Source organism: Ctenopharyngodon idella, chromosome 24, assembly GCF_019924925.1.
Source record: "Ctenopharyngodon idella isolate HZGC_01 chromosome 24, HZGC01, whole genome shotgun sequence".
NCBI classification, from domain to species: domain Eukaryota; kingdom Metazoa; phylum Chordata; class Actinopteri; order Cypriniformes; family Xenocyprididae; genus Ctenopharyngodon; species Ctenopharyngodon idella.
In genome coordinates this window covers 21,386,184-21,400,712 of record NC_067243.1, presented here as the reverse complement: position 1 = coordinate 21,400,712, position 14,529 = coordinate 21,386,184, and the positions used below count along the sequence as shown (strand labels likewise).

At 35.9% G+C, this 14,529-nt stretch overlaps 1 protein-coding gene across 6 annotated transcripts in view; it reads left to right on the top strand.

Annotated features, from left to right (window-relative positions):
- The window catches only part of rassf7a (Ras association domain family member 7a), a 51,096-nt gene that overhangs the window by 15,071 nt on the left and 21,496 nt on the right, over positions 1–14,529 (top strand). Inside the window, exon 1 of one of the 6 annotated variants that reach the window (XM_051884411.1) lies at positions 4,855–5,055. The exons of the other annotated variants lie outside the window; for them this stretch is intronic. The gene's annotated coding sequence lies outside the window, so the exon portion shown is untranslated. Of the gene's footprint in view, positions 1–4,854; positions 5,056–14,529 lie in introns of those variants that run through there. 6 annotated transcript variants of the gene reach the window in all.

Genomic DNA, 14,529 nt, shown 5'->3' with positions numbered 1-14,529 from the left:
TAATGCATTCAACCATTTTGATCAACTCTTAACGAGTGCTGAGTCATCCCGCTAAACTGGAATGTACCGCCCGCGGGCGCCACCTAGCTATGAAAAAATTAATAATCATATTTTTATCAACACAAAATCAATTGGAAGATTAGAGTCTGAACTTTACAATGAATGTAATTTGATTTAAAAGGTTAGTTCACCCAAAAATGAAAATTGTCATTTATTACTCACCTTCATGTCGTTCCAAACCCGTAAGACCTTTGTTCATCTTCGGAACACAAATTAAGATATTTTTGATAAAATCTGATGGCCTACATTGCCAGCAAGATAATTAACACTTTCAAATGCCCAGAAAGGAAGCGGCGAGAATACTTTCTGTGCCCCAAAAAACAAAATAACGACTTTATTCATCAATATCTAGTGATGGGCGATTTCAAAACACTGCTTCATGAAGCTTCGAAGCTTTACAAATCTTTTGTTTCGAATCAGTGGTTCGGAGCGTGTATCAAACTGCCAAAGTCACGTGAACCATTGAAATTTCTAAATGTTTCGAAACAATTATGATGTAACGAAGCCTCGTTTACTGAAATCACATGACTTTGGCAGTTTGATTCACACTCCGAACCACTGATTCAACACAAAAGATTTGTAAAGCTTTGAAGCTTCATGAAGCAGTGTTTTGAAATCGCCCATCACTAGATATTGCTGAATGAAACCTTTATTTTGTTTTTTTGGCACACAAAAAGTATTCTCGTCGCTTCATAACATTAAGGTTGAACCACTGTAGTCACATGAACTGTTTTAAATATGTCCTTAGTAGCTTTCTGGGCATTTGAAAGTGTTAATTATCTTGCTGTCAATGGAGCCATCAGATTTTATGAAAAATATCTTAATTTGTGTTCTGAAGATGAACGAAGGTCTTACGGGTGTGAAACGACATGAGGGTGAGTAATTAATGACAGAATTTTCATTTTTGGGTGAACTAACCCTTTAACTCCTAAGTAGTGCTGAGTTATTTGTTGATAAATAAAAAAATGTTTTCATAATTTATGAAATACTTTTTTTTTGCTATGTACTGCAATGTGTCAAAGACATCATACAGCTCAGATAGTCGTGTTATATGTCATTTAAAAGGTCTCATGGAGTAGAATACAAAAAGCATAATTGTTTTGGGCTTTGACTAAACTCAAGCAAGTTTTTGTACATGAATCCCCTATGTAAATATGTAAATAATATACAGATGTGGCATTTATGTCAAGTTTTTGCTCATAAATTCATGAAACATGCTCCGATAGTGGGAAATGGCACAGCATTGTTTACAACAGATTATCACGATTAAACATAAACCATTGCGTCGATCACGAGATATTCCTCGCGGAGTTACGACACATAAAACTCCACAGGCACACATAGCTAAGTTAAAGCAATTTATTAATTAAAAACATGCTCCAGCCGTGGAAAATGGCACATCATTACTTACAGTGGATGCTCCCAATGATGAAAGATATGTAAAATTATTTAAAAAAAATAGTCTTTTATCCTTTTATTGTCTTTTATATTTTTTTTTTCCTCTAAAAATTTATAAAGTTTTCTATCAAACGATACCTACCTTTTGACTCTCCTTGCTATAGTTTTGGAGTTATGAGTCTTTACTTTTGTCTATGTCACATGGCCAGAGGAATACCGCTCACTGTATCTCTGTAGCACGTCCTAAATTTTGCCGAGTTAGGCATATTTTGTTGATCCTGGAAGAACATTCTTGTCGGAAATTTTGTCTTAACCATATCCCTACCCCTAAATCTAACCCTACCCATAAGTAATCCCTAAAATCAGGAAAAGATGAATAACACTGATGTAGAAGCACCTAACCTTTGTTGTAAGCCTAAACTTGACAAACTGTAAACTTGGCCCTCAAATCTGATTGGTTGATTGGAATGTTGTTCCAGGATCAACAAAGATGTTGATCCAGGAACATGTTGTACTTGGTGAAGTAAGGTTCTGCATTGTAATGCTCTCATTATCGGACGCGTTCGTTTGGCAAATTATTTAATCATGGGAGGAAAAACGTGCCTTTGCAGTGGCATCGGTAATGATATTCAGAGTGACGCTACATCCACACCAATAGGTGGCAATATAGAGTCCAAGTCAACTGTTGTATTGGCTATACAAAAAATTTTTTGGTGCACATTTACTTCACACATTTTAAAACAGGATTGTAATCCGAAACTGAGGGAATGCGGTTCCAGAAAGCGTGGGGGGTCTGAGATGCCACGGGGGATGGGGCGAGATTACAGGTTTAAGAAGTTGCCCTCAGGAATGCTTCAGAGTTGTCAGTGGAACGTAAAACAGATAAAACCAAGAGTTATAATCACCTTTAATCCCTTAATGTCCCTGCCTCATTCACACTTTATTAAATTAGAAGAGGTTATTTATTGTAGTGGCAATGAACTCCACATGTTGATCATACACTGCTGTTATAGAGCAATGTATTGTTATTATGGTGCAGAAGGTAATTGTATTGCTCTTGATGGCATACAAAGCGAGAGTACGCATTAATAATTGACTGCTGGTTTTGTTGTGTGTGCGTGTTTGTGTGTCATTGTGTGGACAAATCAGGCCAAAGGCTCAGTTGTTACTCAGTTGTTACATTGTTAATGTGACAATGTTGTACAGGGCTATAGATACCAGCTGTTTACATCTACAGTATTTAACTGCTTAATGTATGGGTGAATTTCAGAAACATGTCCATGCAGGTCACATTTCCCAACTTCAGAAGAAATACAATTATATTATATTTTGCCTGAATAAAATTAAGCTGATTTAGTCATATTGTTTTGCTGATTTAGGCATATTATGGGTGGGATAGTAGTGTGTATGTGTTAACGATGGGTTGCTATATCAGATATGTATAACAATTGTAGAAAAAAAATGACATTTCGATGTCCAGAAATTAATTTCAATAGTACATTGAGAGCTCATGTTTTATGTGATCTACTATATCTGTAATGTCAATACCGTGATTATTCACATTCGTGAATACATAGATCCGCTATTAATATTCAAAGTCCCTAATGGTCTGGTGGTAGAACTTTTATTAACCATGTCAAAGGTTCCAGGTTCTAATCCGCCCTCGTGTACGTTTTTTTTTTTTTTTTTCTCTCTCTCTCTCTTTTTCTTCATTAAAATCAAAGATGTTCAACAATGATTGTATATCAAGAGCAGGGACACGTTTGTGTGCATTTTGTTTTGTGATTTCACCTGAAAGAATAGTCTCCACAAAGGCATTAAGCGCTAGATTGACATGCTTGTCTGTGTGAAGAAGACTGTGCACGAGCCAAAAAAGAACGTTAACCCCGCCTACTTTGATTTGATTGGCCATCTCAATCATTTTGACATTGACAAGTGCTTTTAGACCGCTGAAGCAGACTAAAATGTAACTTTTAAACATTTTTGTCATCCTTACAACATACAGAATGCTCTGTAATGGAGTGCAGCAGAGCAGTGCAAGAATTTCAAATATTGGGGACAGGAAATTTGGCCATTCCGATTTATTGGTGGACTTTTCCCCCTCAATGTCTATGGTGGTTACAGCCTTGCATCATGGTAGTACTGGTACTGCCTTAAATTTTATGGATAACCAAATATTAAATAAATAAATGTCTCTTATAAAATATATAATGCATAGATAAATCATCCAATAGGGCAAATGTTTTTTGTTTATTCACACATTTTAGCCCTTAGATTTCTTTATTTTTTTTTATTCATCTATAAATGTATTAATTAATGCATTTAATCATCATTATATTTATTTATTCATTTATTTTATTCTTTCATTTAAAGACTGAAAAAATCTAATTAATTCAAAAAATCTACTTGTGTCTAGGATGATTTTCATTACTGTATTATAATAATGAGAATCTAACAAGATCATTATGAATGATAAGAGACTCATAAACTCTAAAGTTAAACATCTGGACACAGTACAGTAATGAAAAATGATCAGGAAAATGAGCTGAAACATCTTAATGGTCCTATAAATTGGCTTGATTTTCTTAATGCAAAACAATATATTTCTTTTATTTGTTTTTGGGTTGTAATATGACACCCACATAACCATCATGTTTTGTGATCGAGCTGTTTGTCTACTTGGTTTTTGCTGTGTTGTTTGGTTTCAGTGGGAAGCTGATGGTCCGGTTTCAGTGTATCGTAACAGTGCACACCATTATCCATTGAAAAGAAACATCACGAATGAGATCTCCTGTCTCGAATGATTCTCCTAGATAGCACTGAGATAAAATGGAGAACTAAGTCTTTTTTTTTCTCATCTGAGACAAAACAGAGACCTCCATGAAGTCTTCTGAACTGTGAGCAATAAAACGTTCCTCTGGGTACCGAAAGTGACCGAGATCTGTTTAAATAGCTGAACATGTGACTTCCGTCGCAAGCATCTGGTTACGCTCACACACACAGATAGCGGAGTGAAAAAACAAACACCTTCTAATGCTCATTCATGCCAAACACATCAAGATAAGAGAAATATTATCTAAAGTTTTTCTCTTTGGTAACACTTTACCTTATTGTAAAGTGTTGCCAGCATTTCATACAAATAATGTATTGTTAACAATGAATAACATTAGGATTATGTTTGTGTTAGCAATTATAATTAGCTCTGTAGAAAACCAATAGAGGGCTAAGTATGTCCTCATTAAGTCAACTATATGGTTGGGCGTGGGTGTGAGGGACGTCGATAGTAAGGGGACAGAAACTGCTCAAAACAAAACAAGACACTCCTCCTACCTGGAGACGGGGGAGGAGCCTTGGCATGTCAGCAGAGTTCACTGAGGCGGGGAGAGTGAGAGAGAGAGAGAGAGAGAGAGAGCTGCAGATGTGAGTGGGAAGTGCTGTCAGACGCCGGAGCATTCCTGAGGAGCGTTAAAGAGCAGGACACACTCACCACACCATCCTAACGGAAGACCTGCACGTCTGTCTCAGAGGAACTGGAGGAAGTATCTGCTTTTATGTGGAAGTAGCAGGCAAAGCCAGGAGGAATTTTATATTTATGAGGTAAGAAAACTGTGCTACGCATGTTTGCTTGCAGTTGTAAATCAAGGCTTCAAATCAACCTGTTGGTCCTGAGCCGCTGCTGTGACGTCTGTTAGAGCATTGAGATCTCAGGGACTCAAATTATTTTACATCAAGCCTTGTTCAGAGGAAAACTTTATTCCTCAGATGTTGCTCTTTAATTGCTCAGGAGACTTAATGGAGGTCTTTGTTATATTTTATTTCAGATGTTTCTCCTAGAATAGACATGAATGAGAGCTATAAAAATGAGTGTGGATATAGCCTAGCTCATATAATTTGGTTTTAGAAGAATCATGGCAAATCTGAGCACAGTTTGAGACATTGTTGAGATCTATTCTGAAACTTGAGATTATTTGAGTCTTTCTTAGAAGAAAAATCTGAGCAGTAAGTCTGAGCAAAAGTCTCACATTGCTCTCATTTCTGTATAGAGATGGTCGGGATATTAAAGGGATAGTTCACCCAAAAATTAAAATTATCCCATCTTTTACACACCCTCAAGCCATCTCAGATGTATATGACTTTCTTTTTTCAGTCAAACACAATCAGAGTTATATTAAAAAACATTCTGGCTCTTCTAAGCTTTATAATGGGAGTGAATAGTAACCGAGATTTTGAAGCCCAAAAAAGTACATCCATCCATCATAAAAGTAATTCATACGACTCCAAGGCCTTCTGAAGCGAAGCGATAAGTTTTTGTAAGAAAAATATCCATATTTATAACTTTATAGACTATAATCACTATTTTCCGGTAACATCCGTCCGTGCGTTCACGAGAGAGTCGAGTTCCGGCGTATGACGTAGGATGTAAGAGTAGCGTAAGCTTAGGTGAGAGTAGACGCCTCTTGCGGTTCAAACAAATAGGGCTGGGGAACAAACTCAAGCTCCTCCAACATTTCTCTTTAAAAATTCTCATTTTAGACTTCTAAGTCATAACCGGTGTTTTGTTTTGCTCTATCCTCTGCGCTTCCGCGTTCATCAATACGTCATGCGTCAGGTCAAAATTCACTCTTTCGCTGGAATCAACTCATGTACGCAAGCCAGTAATTAGTTTGTAAAGTTATAAATATGGATATTTTTCTTTCAAAAAACCATCACTTCACTTCAGAAGGTCTTTATTAACTGTGTGGATTACTTTTATGACATATGGATGTACTTTTTTGGGCTTCGAAAAAATGGCGCCATTCATTCCCATTATAAAGCTTGGAAGAGCCAGGATATTTTTTTAATGTAACTCCGATTGTGTTTGACTGAAAGAAGTAAGTCATATTCACTTAGGATGGCTTGAGGGTGAGTAAATTATGGCATAATTTTCATTTTGGGGTGAACTATCCCTTTAAATATCTCCTTGGTGTTTTTCTAATCATCTTTTGGAGAAAAAAATAGTAAGTGTATAAAGGAACTATAAAAGGAATATGGAAAACATAGATGAAAAATCTGATGATAGAGCTTATAATCAAATTTTTAACATTTAATAGCAAACTTTGGTATCTAAGTCTGGGTGCTGTTTGAGACTGTTGAGATCTCTTCTAAAACTCCAGAGGAGGCTCATGTGAGACTATTGGAGTCTTTTTTTTGTTTTTTTTCTTCTTTCTTTTTTTCTGAAGAAAAATATGAGCAAGTTCACTTAGGCAAAAGTGTGGATAACAGAAAATTTGATGATAAATATTTGAGTTTATAATGAGATAACTGATTAACTTTCCTATCTTGGAAAATCTGAGCACAGTTTGAGATCTCTTCTGAAACTCCAGAAGGGAGACCTTTTAAATATTTAAAGGGTTAGTTCACCCAAAAATCAAAATCATTTACTCACCCTCATGTCATTCCAAACCCAACTTTCGTTCATCTTCAGAACACAAATGAAGATAATTTTAATGTACTCTGAGAGCTTTCTGTCCCTCCAAAGACCGCTATACAATTAAAACTTTAATGTTTCAAAAAGTTCATAAAGAGATCGTAAAACTAATCCATATGTATAGAGTGGTTTAGTCCAGATTTTCTGAATAGACTCGATCACTTTTTATGATGAACAGATTTAATTTAGGCTTTTACTTATATATAAATATTGAACAAACCTCTTCCAGAAGCTCAAACATGCTGCGTAACACGAGAATGAACCTCACTGTTTCTCGCACGCAACATGCTTGAGCTTCCGTTTACCACAACTGATGTGTGAGTCAGTTGATGAATGTTTACAAGTGAATAAAAGCCCAAACTCAATCTATTCATCATATAAAGCGATTGAATCTCTTCAGAAAATTTGGAATAAATCAATCAAATTTATTTGAATTCATTTTACAATCTCATTATTAACTTTTGTGGAAGGACAGAAATCGCTTAGATTTCATCAAAAACATCTTCATTTGTGTTCCAAAGATGAACAAAAGTCTCACGGGTTTTGAACGTCATGAGGGTGAGTAATTAATGACAGAATTTTCATTTTTGGGTGAGCTATATGTTTCTTCAAGAAATTTTGTAATCACTTTCAATTCTCTTTTCCAATGAAAAATGAGACATGAACCACAATATGACGGATAATGGATGATAGCGTGGAGCCTGGATTTAATTATGTGCCCATTCGTTTAAAGCTACATTAATCATGCTTCTTTAACAAGGCGCTTCTCACTAAGTCCTTTATGAACTTGCTGTTTGCTTTTAATCTAACCTGATTCCCCTGTCAATCTGTGTTTAACCGCATTCGGTCTGCTAATGACCAGACTGCATGCTTTAAAGTCCAGCACGGACACAAAATCTGGTTAGTATATCATTAGGAGCCGTGTAATATCATTATCTTATTCACTCAACAAAACCTTCTCAAGCATGTGCTGTATGACTTGACCGCTCAGAATAGCAACTGCATAGCAACGCATCCAATCAAATGTTGCAGATGCAGCACCTGTGGAATATGTGGTCACGTGAAAGATTTCATGACTAATCAACTTAAGTCTTGTGACGTAAAGTCAAAGGCAGCAGGTCATCTTTTGAAATAGCCAGCTCAGCTCTTTGTTAAGGGGGTGGGTGAAGTGACAGTTCAGCACTTGGCTTGTTAAGCTGTTTAGGGTGATGCTGATGTGATCTACCGGCGGACTGCTCTGTTTAGACAGATCTGCTGCTCCTCATCAGTAACAGGAGGCAACGTACACGGCTATCCATTAGAGATGCAGACACACACTGCGGTGCGGTGTGTTTGTGTTCTGTGTCCACCTTTTTCCTAACGAGCCTACTGCGTTTTAGAGTAAGGGAGGCGCTTCCGGTTTCAAGTCAGGAGAATAACGTATGTTTTAATGTCACGCGGTATGGAAAGAATATCTGTGGCTTTTCATTCGCTGAATTCTTTTCCTCCTGATTATTTTATTTTTTCCCCCTTGTATTCCACTGTAACAATATGAAAAAAAGACAACATAGCCTATACTGCGCATTTGTGGTCTGCTCTCCCGATTTAATTTACGATATATCCCATGAATAATTCACTGGAATGCATGAAGAATCTCTCGTTTTCTCCCCGAACCCTCACATCTCTTTCCAGGTTTGTTTTCACAAGGATGCTTTAAAATGTAGCCTAACTGTCCCCACTTTTCATTTCTAATCTATATTAGCAGTGTTTACTGGAATGTTTTAAAAACAGGTAAATCTGTCAAAAATGACGGAAATCACTTTGAAATATTATCATTAAATGTTCCAGTTAATAAACATTTTTGAATAAAGGCATAGTTCACCCAAAAATGACCCTCAAGCCGTCCTAGATGTATATGACTTTCTTCTTTCAGTCAAACACAATCAGAGTTATATTAAAAAATATTCTGGGTCTTTCAAGGTTTTTAATGGGAGTGAATAGTAACCGAGATTTTGAAGCCAAAAAAAGCACATCCATCCATCATAAAAATAATCCATGCGGTGATGCATTTTTGTAAGAAAAATATCCATATTTATAACTTTAAGATCACTAGTTTCTGGTATGTATGTATATATTTAGTGCTTTACAGTAATGAGAATTTTAGGGAAAATGTGCTTATCTTAATCTTAAATAGGTTTAATTTTCTTTATTTATCATGCAATTTTTTTTTAGGTAAAATGTGACCTGGGCATGTTCTTTTTTCACTCATATCCCCATGGTAGTAGAAAACACATCATGGCCTTTTACTGGAAAGTGATGAACACTGTGAGTTTCATTGACCCCTGTGGTTACCACTAAGCATCATTGGCTTTCTCTGGATCAATGTTGAGTAACACGTGAGCTTTCATTAGGGTTTGTGAAAGCTTTTACGATGGACAGTTTCACCTTACATGCAAATCATTAACTTGCTTTGTAGGTATTCAGTGAAAACCTTCTCCCTGTTTCTCTCTGTCATTGTCTGGATCTTTCCAGTTCTCTGCAGCTCTCTCCTCTCTATGACGTGTGAGCCTCTGTCTTTCACACTCCATTGACAATCTCAGAAAGGTGTAAAAATATGTGTTCAAAAGTGTGAAGATTCGCAGATAACACAATAAAAAGCCTTTGATCGTTCTCAAGGTCAGGTTAGTTTCTAGCCAAATCAAACCAACTTAAATGTACTGTGTAAAGACCATTAAGGCCTTAAATGGCATTAAAAAGCATTAAATTTTATTTCTACAGGCATTAAATTTTTTAGATAGTTTTGAAGAAAAATAATACTACCAGTTTATTTTGAATAAAGCCTAAATAATTAATAACTTTGATTTGCTGTCGCAAAATGTGTACATTGTGTGATACGCACACAGAACCAATTTGGTAATTGCCTCCGGCCGGTGCAAAATTGCCGTAACGCCGGTTTGGACAGCGGTGGGCTGGGATCTGGAGACGGAAGGCTGCATCAGTGTTGCCAACTTAGCGCCTTTTCAGACCCCTTTTGCGACCTTTTTCTAAGAAAGCGCGTTGTGACGAATATAGCGACTTGTTAACCTGCGCATTCAGTTGAGGATGTGCGGTCTGTCAGAGAACAAATAAAATAGATAGTATTGCTTCTAACCTGAGTGATCATTTTACGTGTAGCCTACATATAGCCAAAATCACAGCAAATCACAAAATCTTATGTGTATGGTGATTTTGTCAGACAACGTCTCGATTATAAATCAGGATTTAAGTGCTGGTTTAACATGTCAGGGCTCGAATTTTACTTTTTCCGACCGGACAAGACCTGATTAAAACGTCAATACCTAAAAAAACAAAACAACTGATTTTATTACATGTAGTGTTAGTGGCGATCGATAGTGGATAATAATAGGCTGTATAATGTAGGTTACTGACGATAAGGTTGCTGTTGAGGCTCGCGCAGCATCTGGAGGAGAAATGGAAACATAGGCGAAGCGCACACAAAAAGAAACTTGGTTAAACATACTGCGGTAAAAATTCAAAATGTGGAGTTTTTATAACTTACTGCAAAATCACACGACCAAGAATGCTGTTTTCCTAAATAGGCTACCATCACGATTAAAAACGTGACACTGATTTCAATTAACAAGTAGTTAATATTGAGCCACTTACATTTTAGAAGGAATCAGCGAACATAGTTTCAAACAAAGATCACAGCAGAACCAAAGCGCAACACTCAGCCTTGTTTTCATTACTGAATGATTCAGCGTTTTGAATGAATCGGCCATTTGAATGAATCGCTTGAATGAATGAATCAATGACTCATTCATTAAGACGGTTACTTGCCACCACCTGCTGGTGGTTTAGTTTCATTTTTAAAAGTATCATTTCCCCCCCAACATTTCATATTTGTATTTTCAAAAAATATTTAAAACAATCAAATAACATTATTTAATGCAGTTATAATCAATCAAAAATATGCATATTTACATAACCTGTAGAAACCCTGTTTTAGAAATGTAGCAAAAACTTCCAAATGAACAGGTTTCAGGTATAGTTCACCCAAAAATGAAAATTATCCTATAATTTACTCACCCTCAAGCCATTCTAGGTGTATATGACTTTCTTCTTTCAGTCAAACACAATCGGAGTTATATTAAAAAAATATTCTGGCTCTTCCAAGTTTTATAATGGGAGTGAATAGTAACCAAGATTTTGAAGCCCAAAAAAGCACATCCATCCATCATAAAAGTAATCCATACAACTCCAGGGGGTTAATAAAGGCCTTCTGAAGTGAAGTGATGCGTTTTTGTAAGAAAAATATCCATATTCAAAACTTTATAAACTAGAATCACTGGTGAATTGACGCCACCGTGCTGCAACAATGTAAAATATGGAAAAAACAATGTGTTTCTTGAACATTCAAGCATTAAAACTTATTCTAGTAGACCAAAAACAAAATCAAGACTTGGTAAAACAATTATTGTCTAATTAATACTGTACGTGGTTTAACATATTTAGGTTGGCGCAATGTTTTTACAGTCCTTTCACTCAACCTCAGTTGAATTAACATTCTTGGAGCATTTATTTTTAATGCTCCAAAAATATTTTGAATATGTATAAAATGCTACTTCATCTAGGCAGTCATCCACATTATTTCAATGTTAGGAACAACTGTTGTGTAAACTCTCTAAACTAGTAAAGTTAAAAAAATTCTAGTAAAATTTTGTAGTACGTTTCCACTGGCCAGCTTTTTGTTATAGGTTGACATAACATTCCAGAAAATGTTTTAACACCACATTTGTATTAAAGGGTTAGTTCACCCAAAAATGAAAAATACCCCATGATTTACTCATCCTCAAGCCATCCTAGGTGTATTTGACTTTCTTCTGTCAGATGAATACAATCTGAGTTCTATTAAATAATGTCGTGGCTCATTCAAGCTTTATAATGGGAGTGAATAGAGGGTGAGATTACTCTTTTGGCACAAGTCGACGTGTGTATGGCCATCTGCCAGAAGTAAGTTATTATAGTTTTTGAAGTTTTAAATATGGATATTTTTCTTACACAAACGCATCGCTTTGCTTCAGAAGGCCTTTATTTACCCCCTGGAGCTGTATGGATTACTTTTATGTTGGATAGATGTGCTTTTTTTTGGGCTTCAAAATCTCATCCTGCTGTTATAAAGCTTGGAAGAGCCAGGATGTTATTTAATATAACTCTGATTGTGTTCTTCTGAAAGAAGAAAGTCATATACACCTTAGATGGCTTGAGGGTGAGTAAATCATGGGGTAATTTTCATTTTTGGGTGAACTATCCCTTTAGCATTTTAAACATTCTAGCTACATTGCTTTGTAATGTTCCTGATGTGTGTTGTTGAATATATCTTCTGGCAGGAATGAAGTCTCCAGAGACCCTTACAAGAGTAGGTGCGGTTATTCTCCTGCTATTCTTGTAGATATTGAATAGTATGAAAAAATAATGAAACAACCTCAACTCCCATGCAAACATTTTTTGTAACAGTCTGTAGATGTCGACCTTCCTTCACTTTGGGGTATGAGCACTCCTAGAAAGAATTAACATGACTTTTAAACGCTTGTATGCACCAACTCAGAGAGGTAGAGCACTTTCGAGAAAAGTATTTGGGTTTGACGTTTACTCATATGGAAACTCCTGTCTGATGTAAGCAAGAGATGGAAAAGCAAAACAACCACAAACACTGAGTGCTTACTCAACACAAGGACAACTAACAACATCCTCAAAGCATATAACTATCACCTGTGAAAATCTGCAAGTACTCGCAAGATTGTCATTTGAGTTCAATTAAAAGTCAAAGACATGGTGCGCATTTTTGAATGGTTCTATGAATTTATTAAGAGATGCATAAAAATAAAATTCCCACATACACTGACTTGAATACACCTCTTCTATGATTAACAAGTTTTTTTCATGGAATTTCTGAATTAAAATGTATTTTTGATATTTTTGGGAGGCATACGATAAAAAAATGTTAGGGTGGTACAACTGTTCTAATATCAGAATTTAGAAAAAAGCCTCATCAGAAAGATGCTATTTTTCTTTCTTTATTATTTACATTTTTTTGGGAAAAAGCAGTGAAGCAGTTTTGTTAAAAATATTTGAAAAAATATTTGTCTGCCAAATCAGTCATGTGGTGCAACCAGCATGCAGAAACTTGAAGGGAAAACAGAGATGTGAGCAATGATATCAGGAAATCTCTTAAAATATTTGATCATTTTAACTTTTTTTATGACAAGGCAAGGTTAATTCAGGCAGTAAAATATGTTGTAGAACCGCCCAAAAAACTTTTGAATTAATTATGGTATCAATGATATAATAATTCATGACATTTTAAATAAGCTTTAAAATTATATTTAAAAACTGTTTATTCACGATAAAACACAGCTATGACCGCTTCACCCAACAGTTCTGTGTATCACTACACAACACCCTTAGCGATCACTCTTAGCAACGTAAACTTTTTGTTCTCAGTTGATATAGTTCATTGAAGTATTACTGTATTATGTAGAAGAGTATTGTGAGAAAGAGATTGATTAAACAAGTTTATTACCTGCATTCAGATTTAGCATTTTCCTTCAGGTCAGTCCTATGTTCATAATAAAAAATCTGTATAAACGTCCGATGTATTATCTTGTCCTTTTAACAGTTAAGGGGTTTTCCCATGACTGACAGCGCTATCAAAGCATTTATCAGTTGCGTCTTGTTCCATGTTCACTACAATTCAGTCTTTTCAATGTAAAAATCTTCGCCACTGACTGACACACTCATAAAGACAGTCTTTGCCGCCATCTAATGGCCTAATAATGTAACTTCTGTTGCTGGTCACGGTCAGGGACTATTTTTTCTGGCGGAAGGAAGGCTTTTAGTTAAAGTTTACTTCATGAAAGTTGCATTGATACATATTTTTGGCTTTAATATTTGTATCGTGTGGTAACCGTTTTATAAAAGCAATAAGGTACGAGAGGCTGTGCTGTATCGTGAATAAGTCACGGCTGAAGGGCGTTGTTAGGCACGACGCAATGACACAATGATTTAAACTTGGCACATGTATTTTAAACTAGAATTTGAAAAGATTTTTATTTACACTGTTTTGAAAATGTTGAATATCACATACTCTAAGATATGGTTGTCTGGTTCTACTCTCCAATTTGAAACATTTTTGAATCTCACAAAGTGTGAATTTGTGAGATAAACAAAGTTATTTTTAGGGTGCCTTAAATTTTTTGAAGGCAGGTGATGCTTCTATTTTCTTCCTCGCCTTAGCATCTGCTGTTATTTTTATTCTGCAAAATCACAGTTCAGGGAAAGGTTTAGTCTGTCTCTCATTTTCTCATGTCTCATCCTGACACCCTTTACAGCTTTTCTCACAAAGCTCAGTTGTTTGATAATCTTTGATAATCTGAAAGAGCTTAGGTCCCAATCCTCTGAGTTGTAACTTTGTTTCATCCTTGGTTCCCATGTCTTGACTGAAGAATCAATCTCCTATGGTACTTGGATTCACACGCATACTAATTGAAACACTTGTCTGGCCCGGGATACTGGCATAGACGTTGTCTTTCTGCCTGATGCATCAAGGAGACTTGGAATCGTGT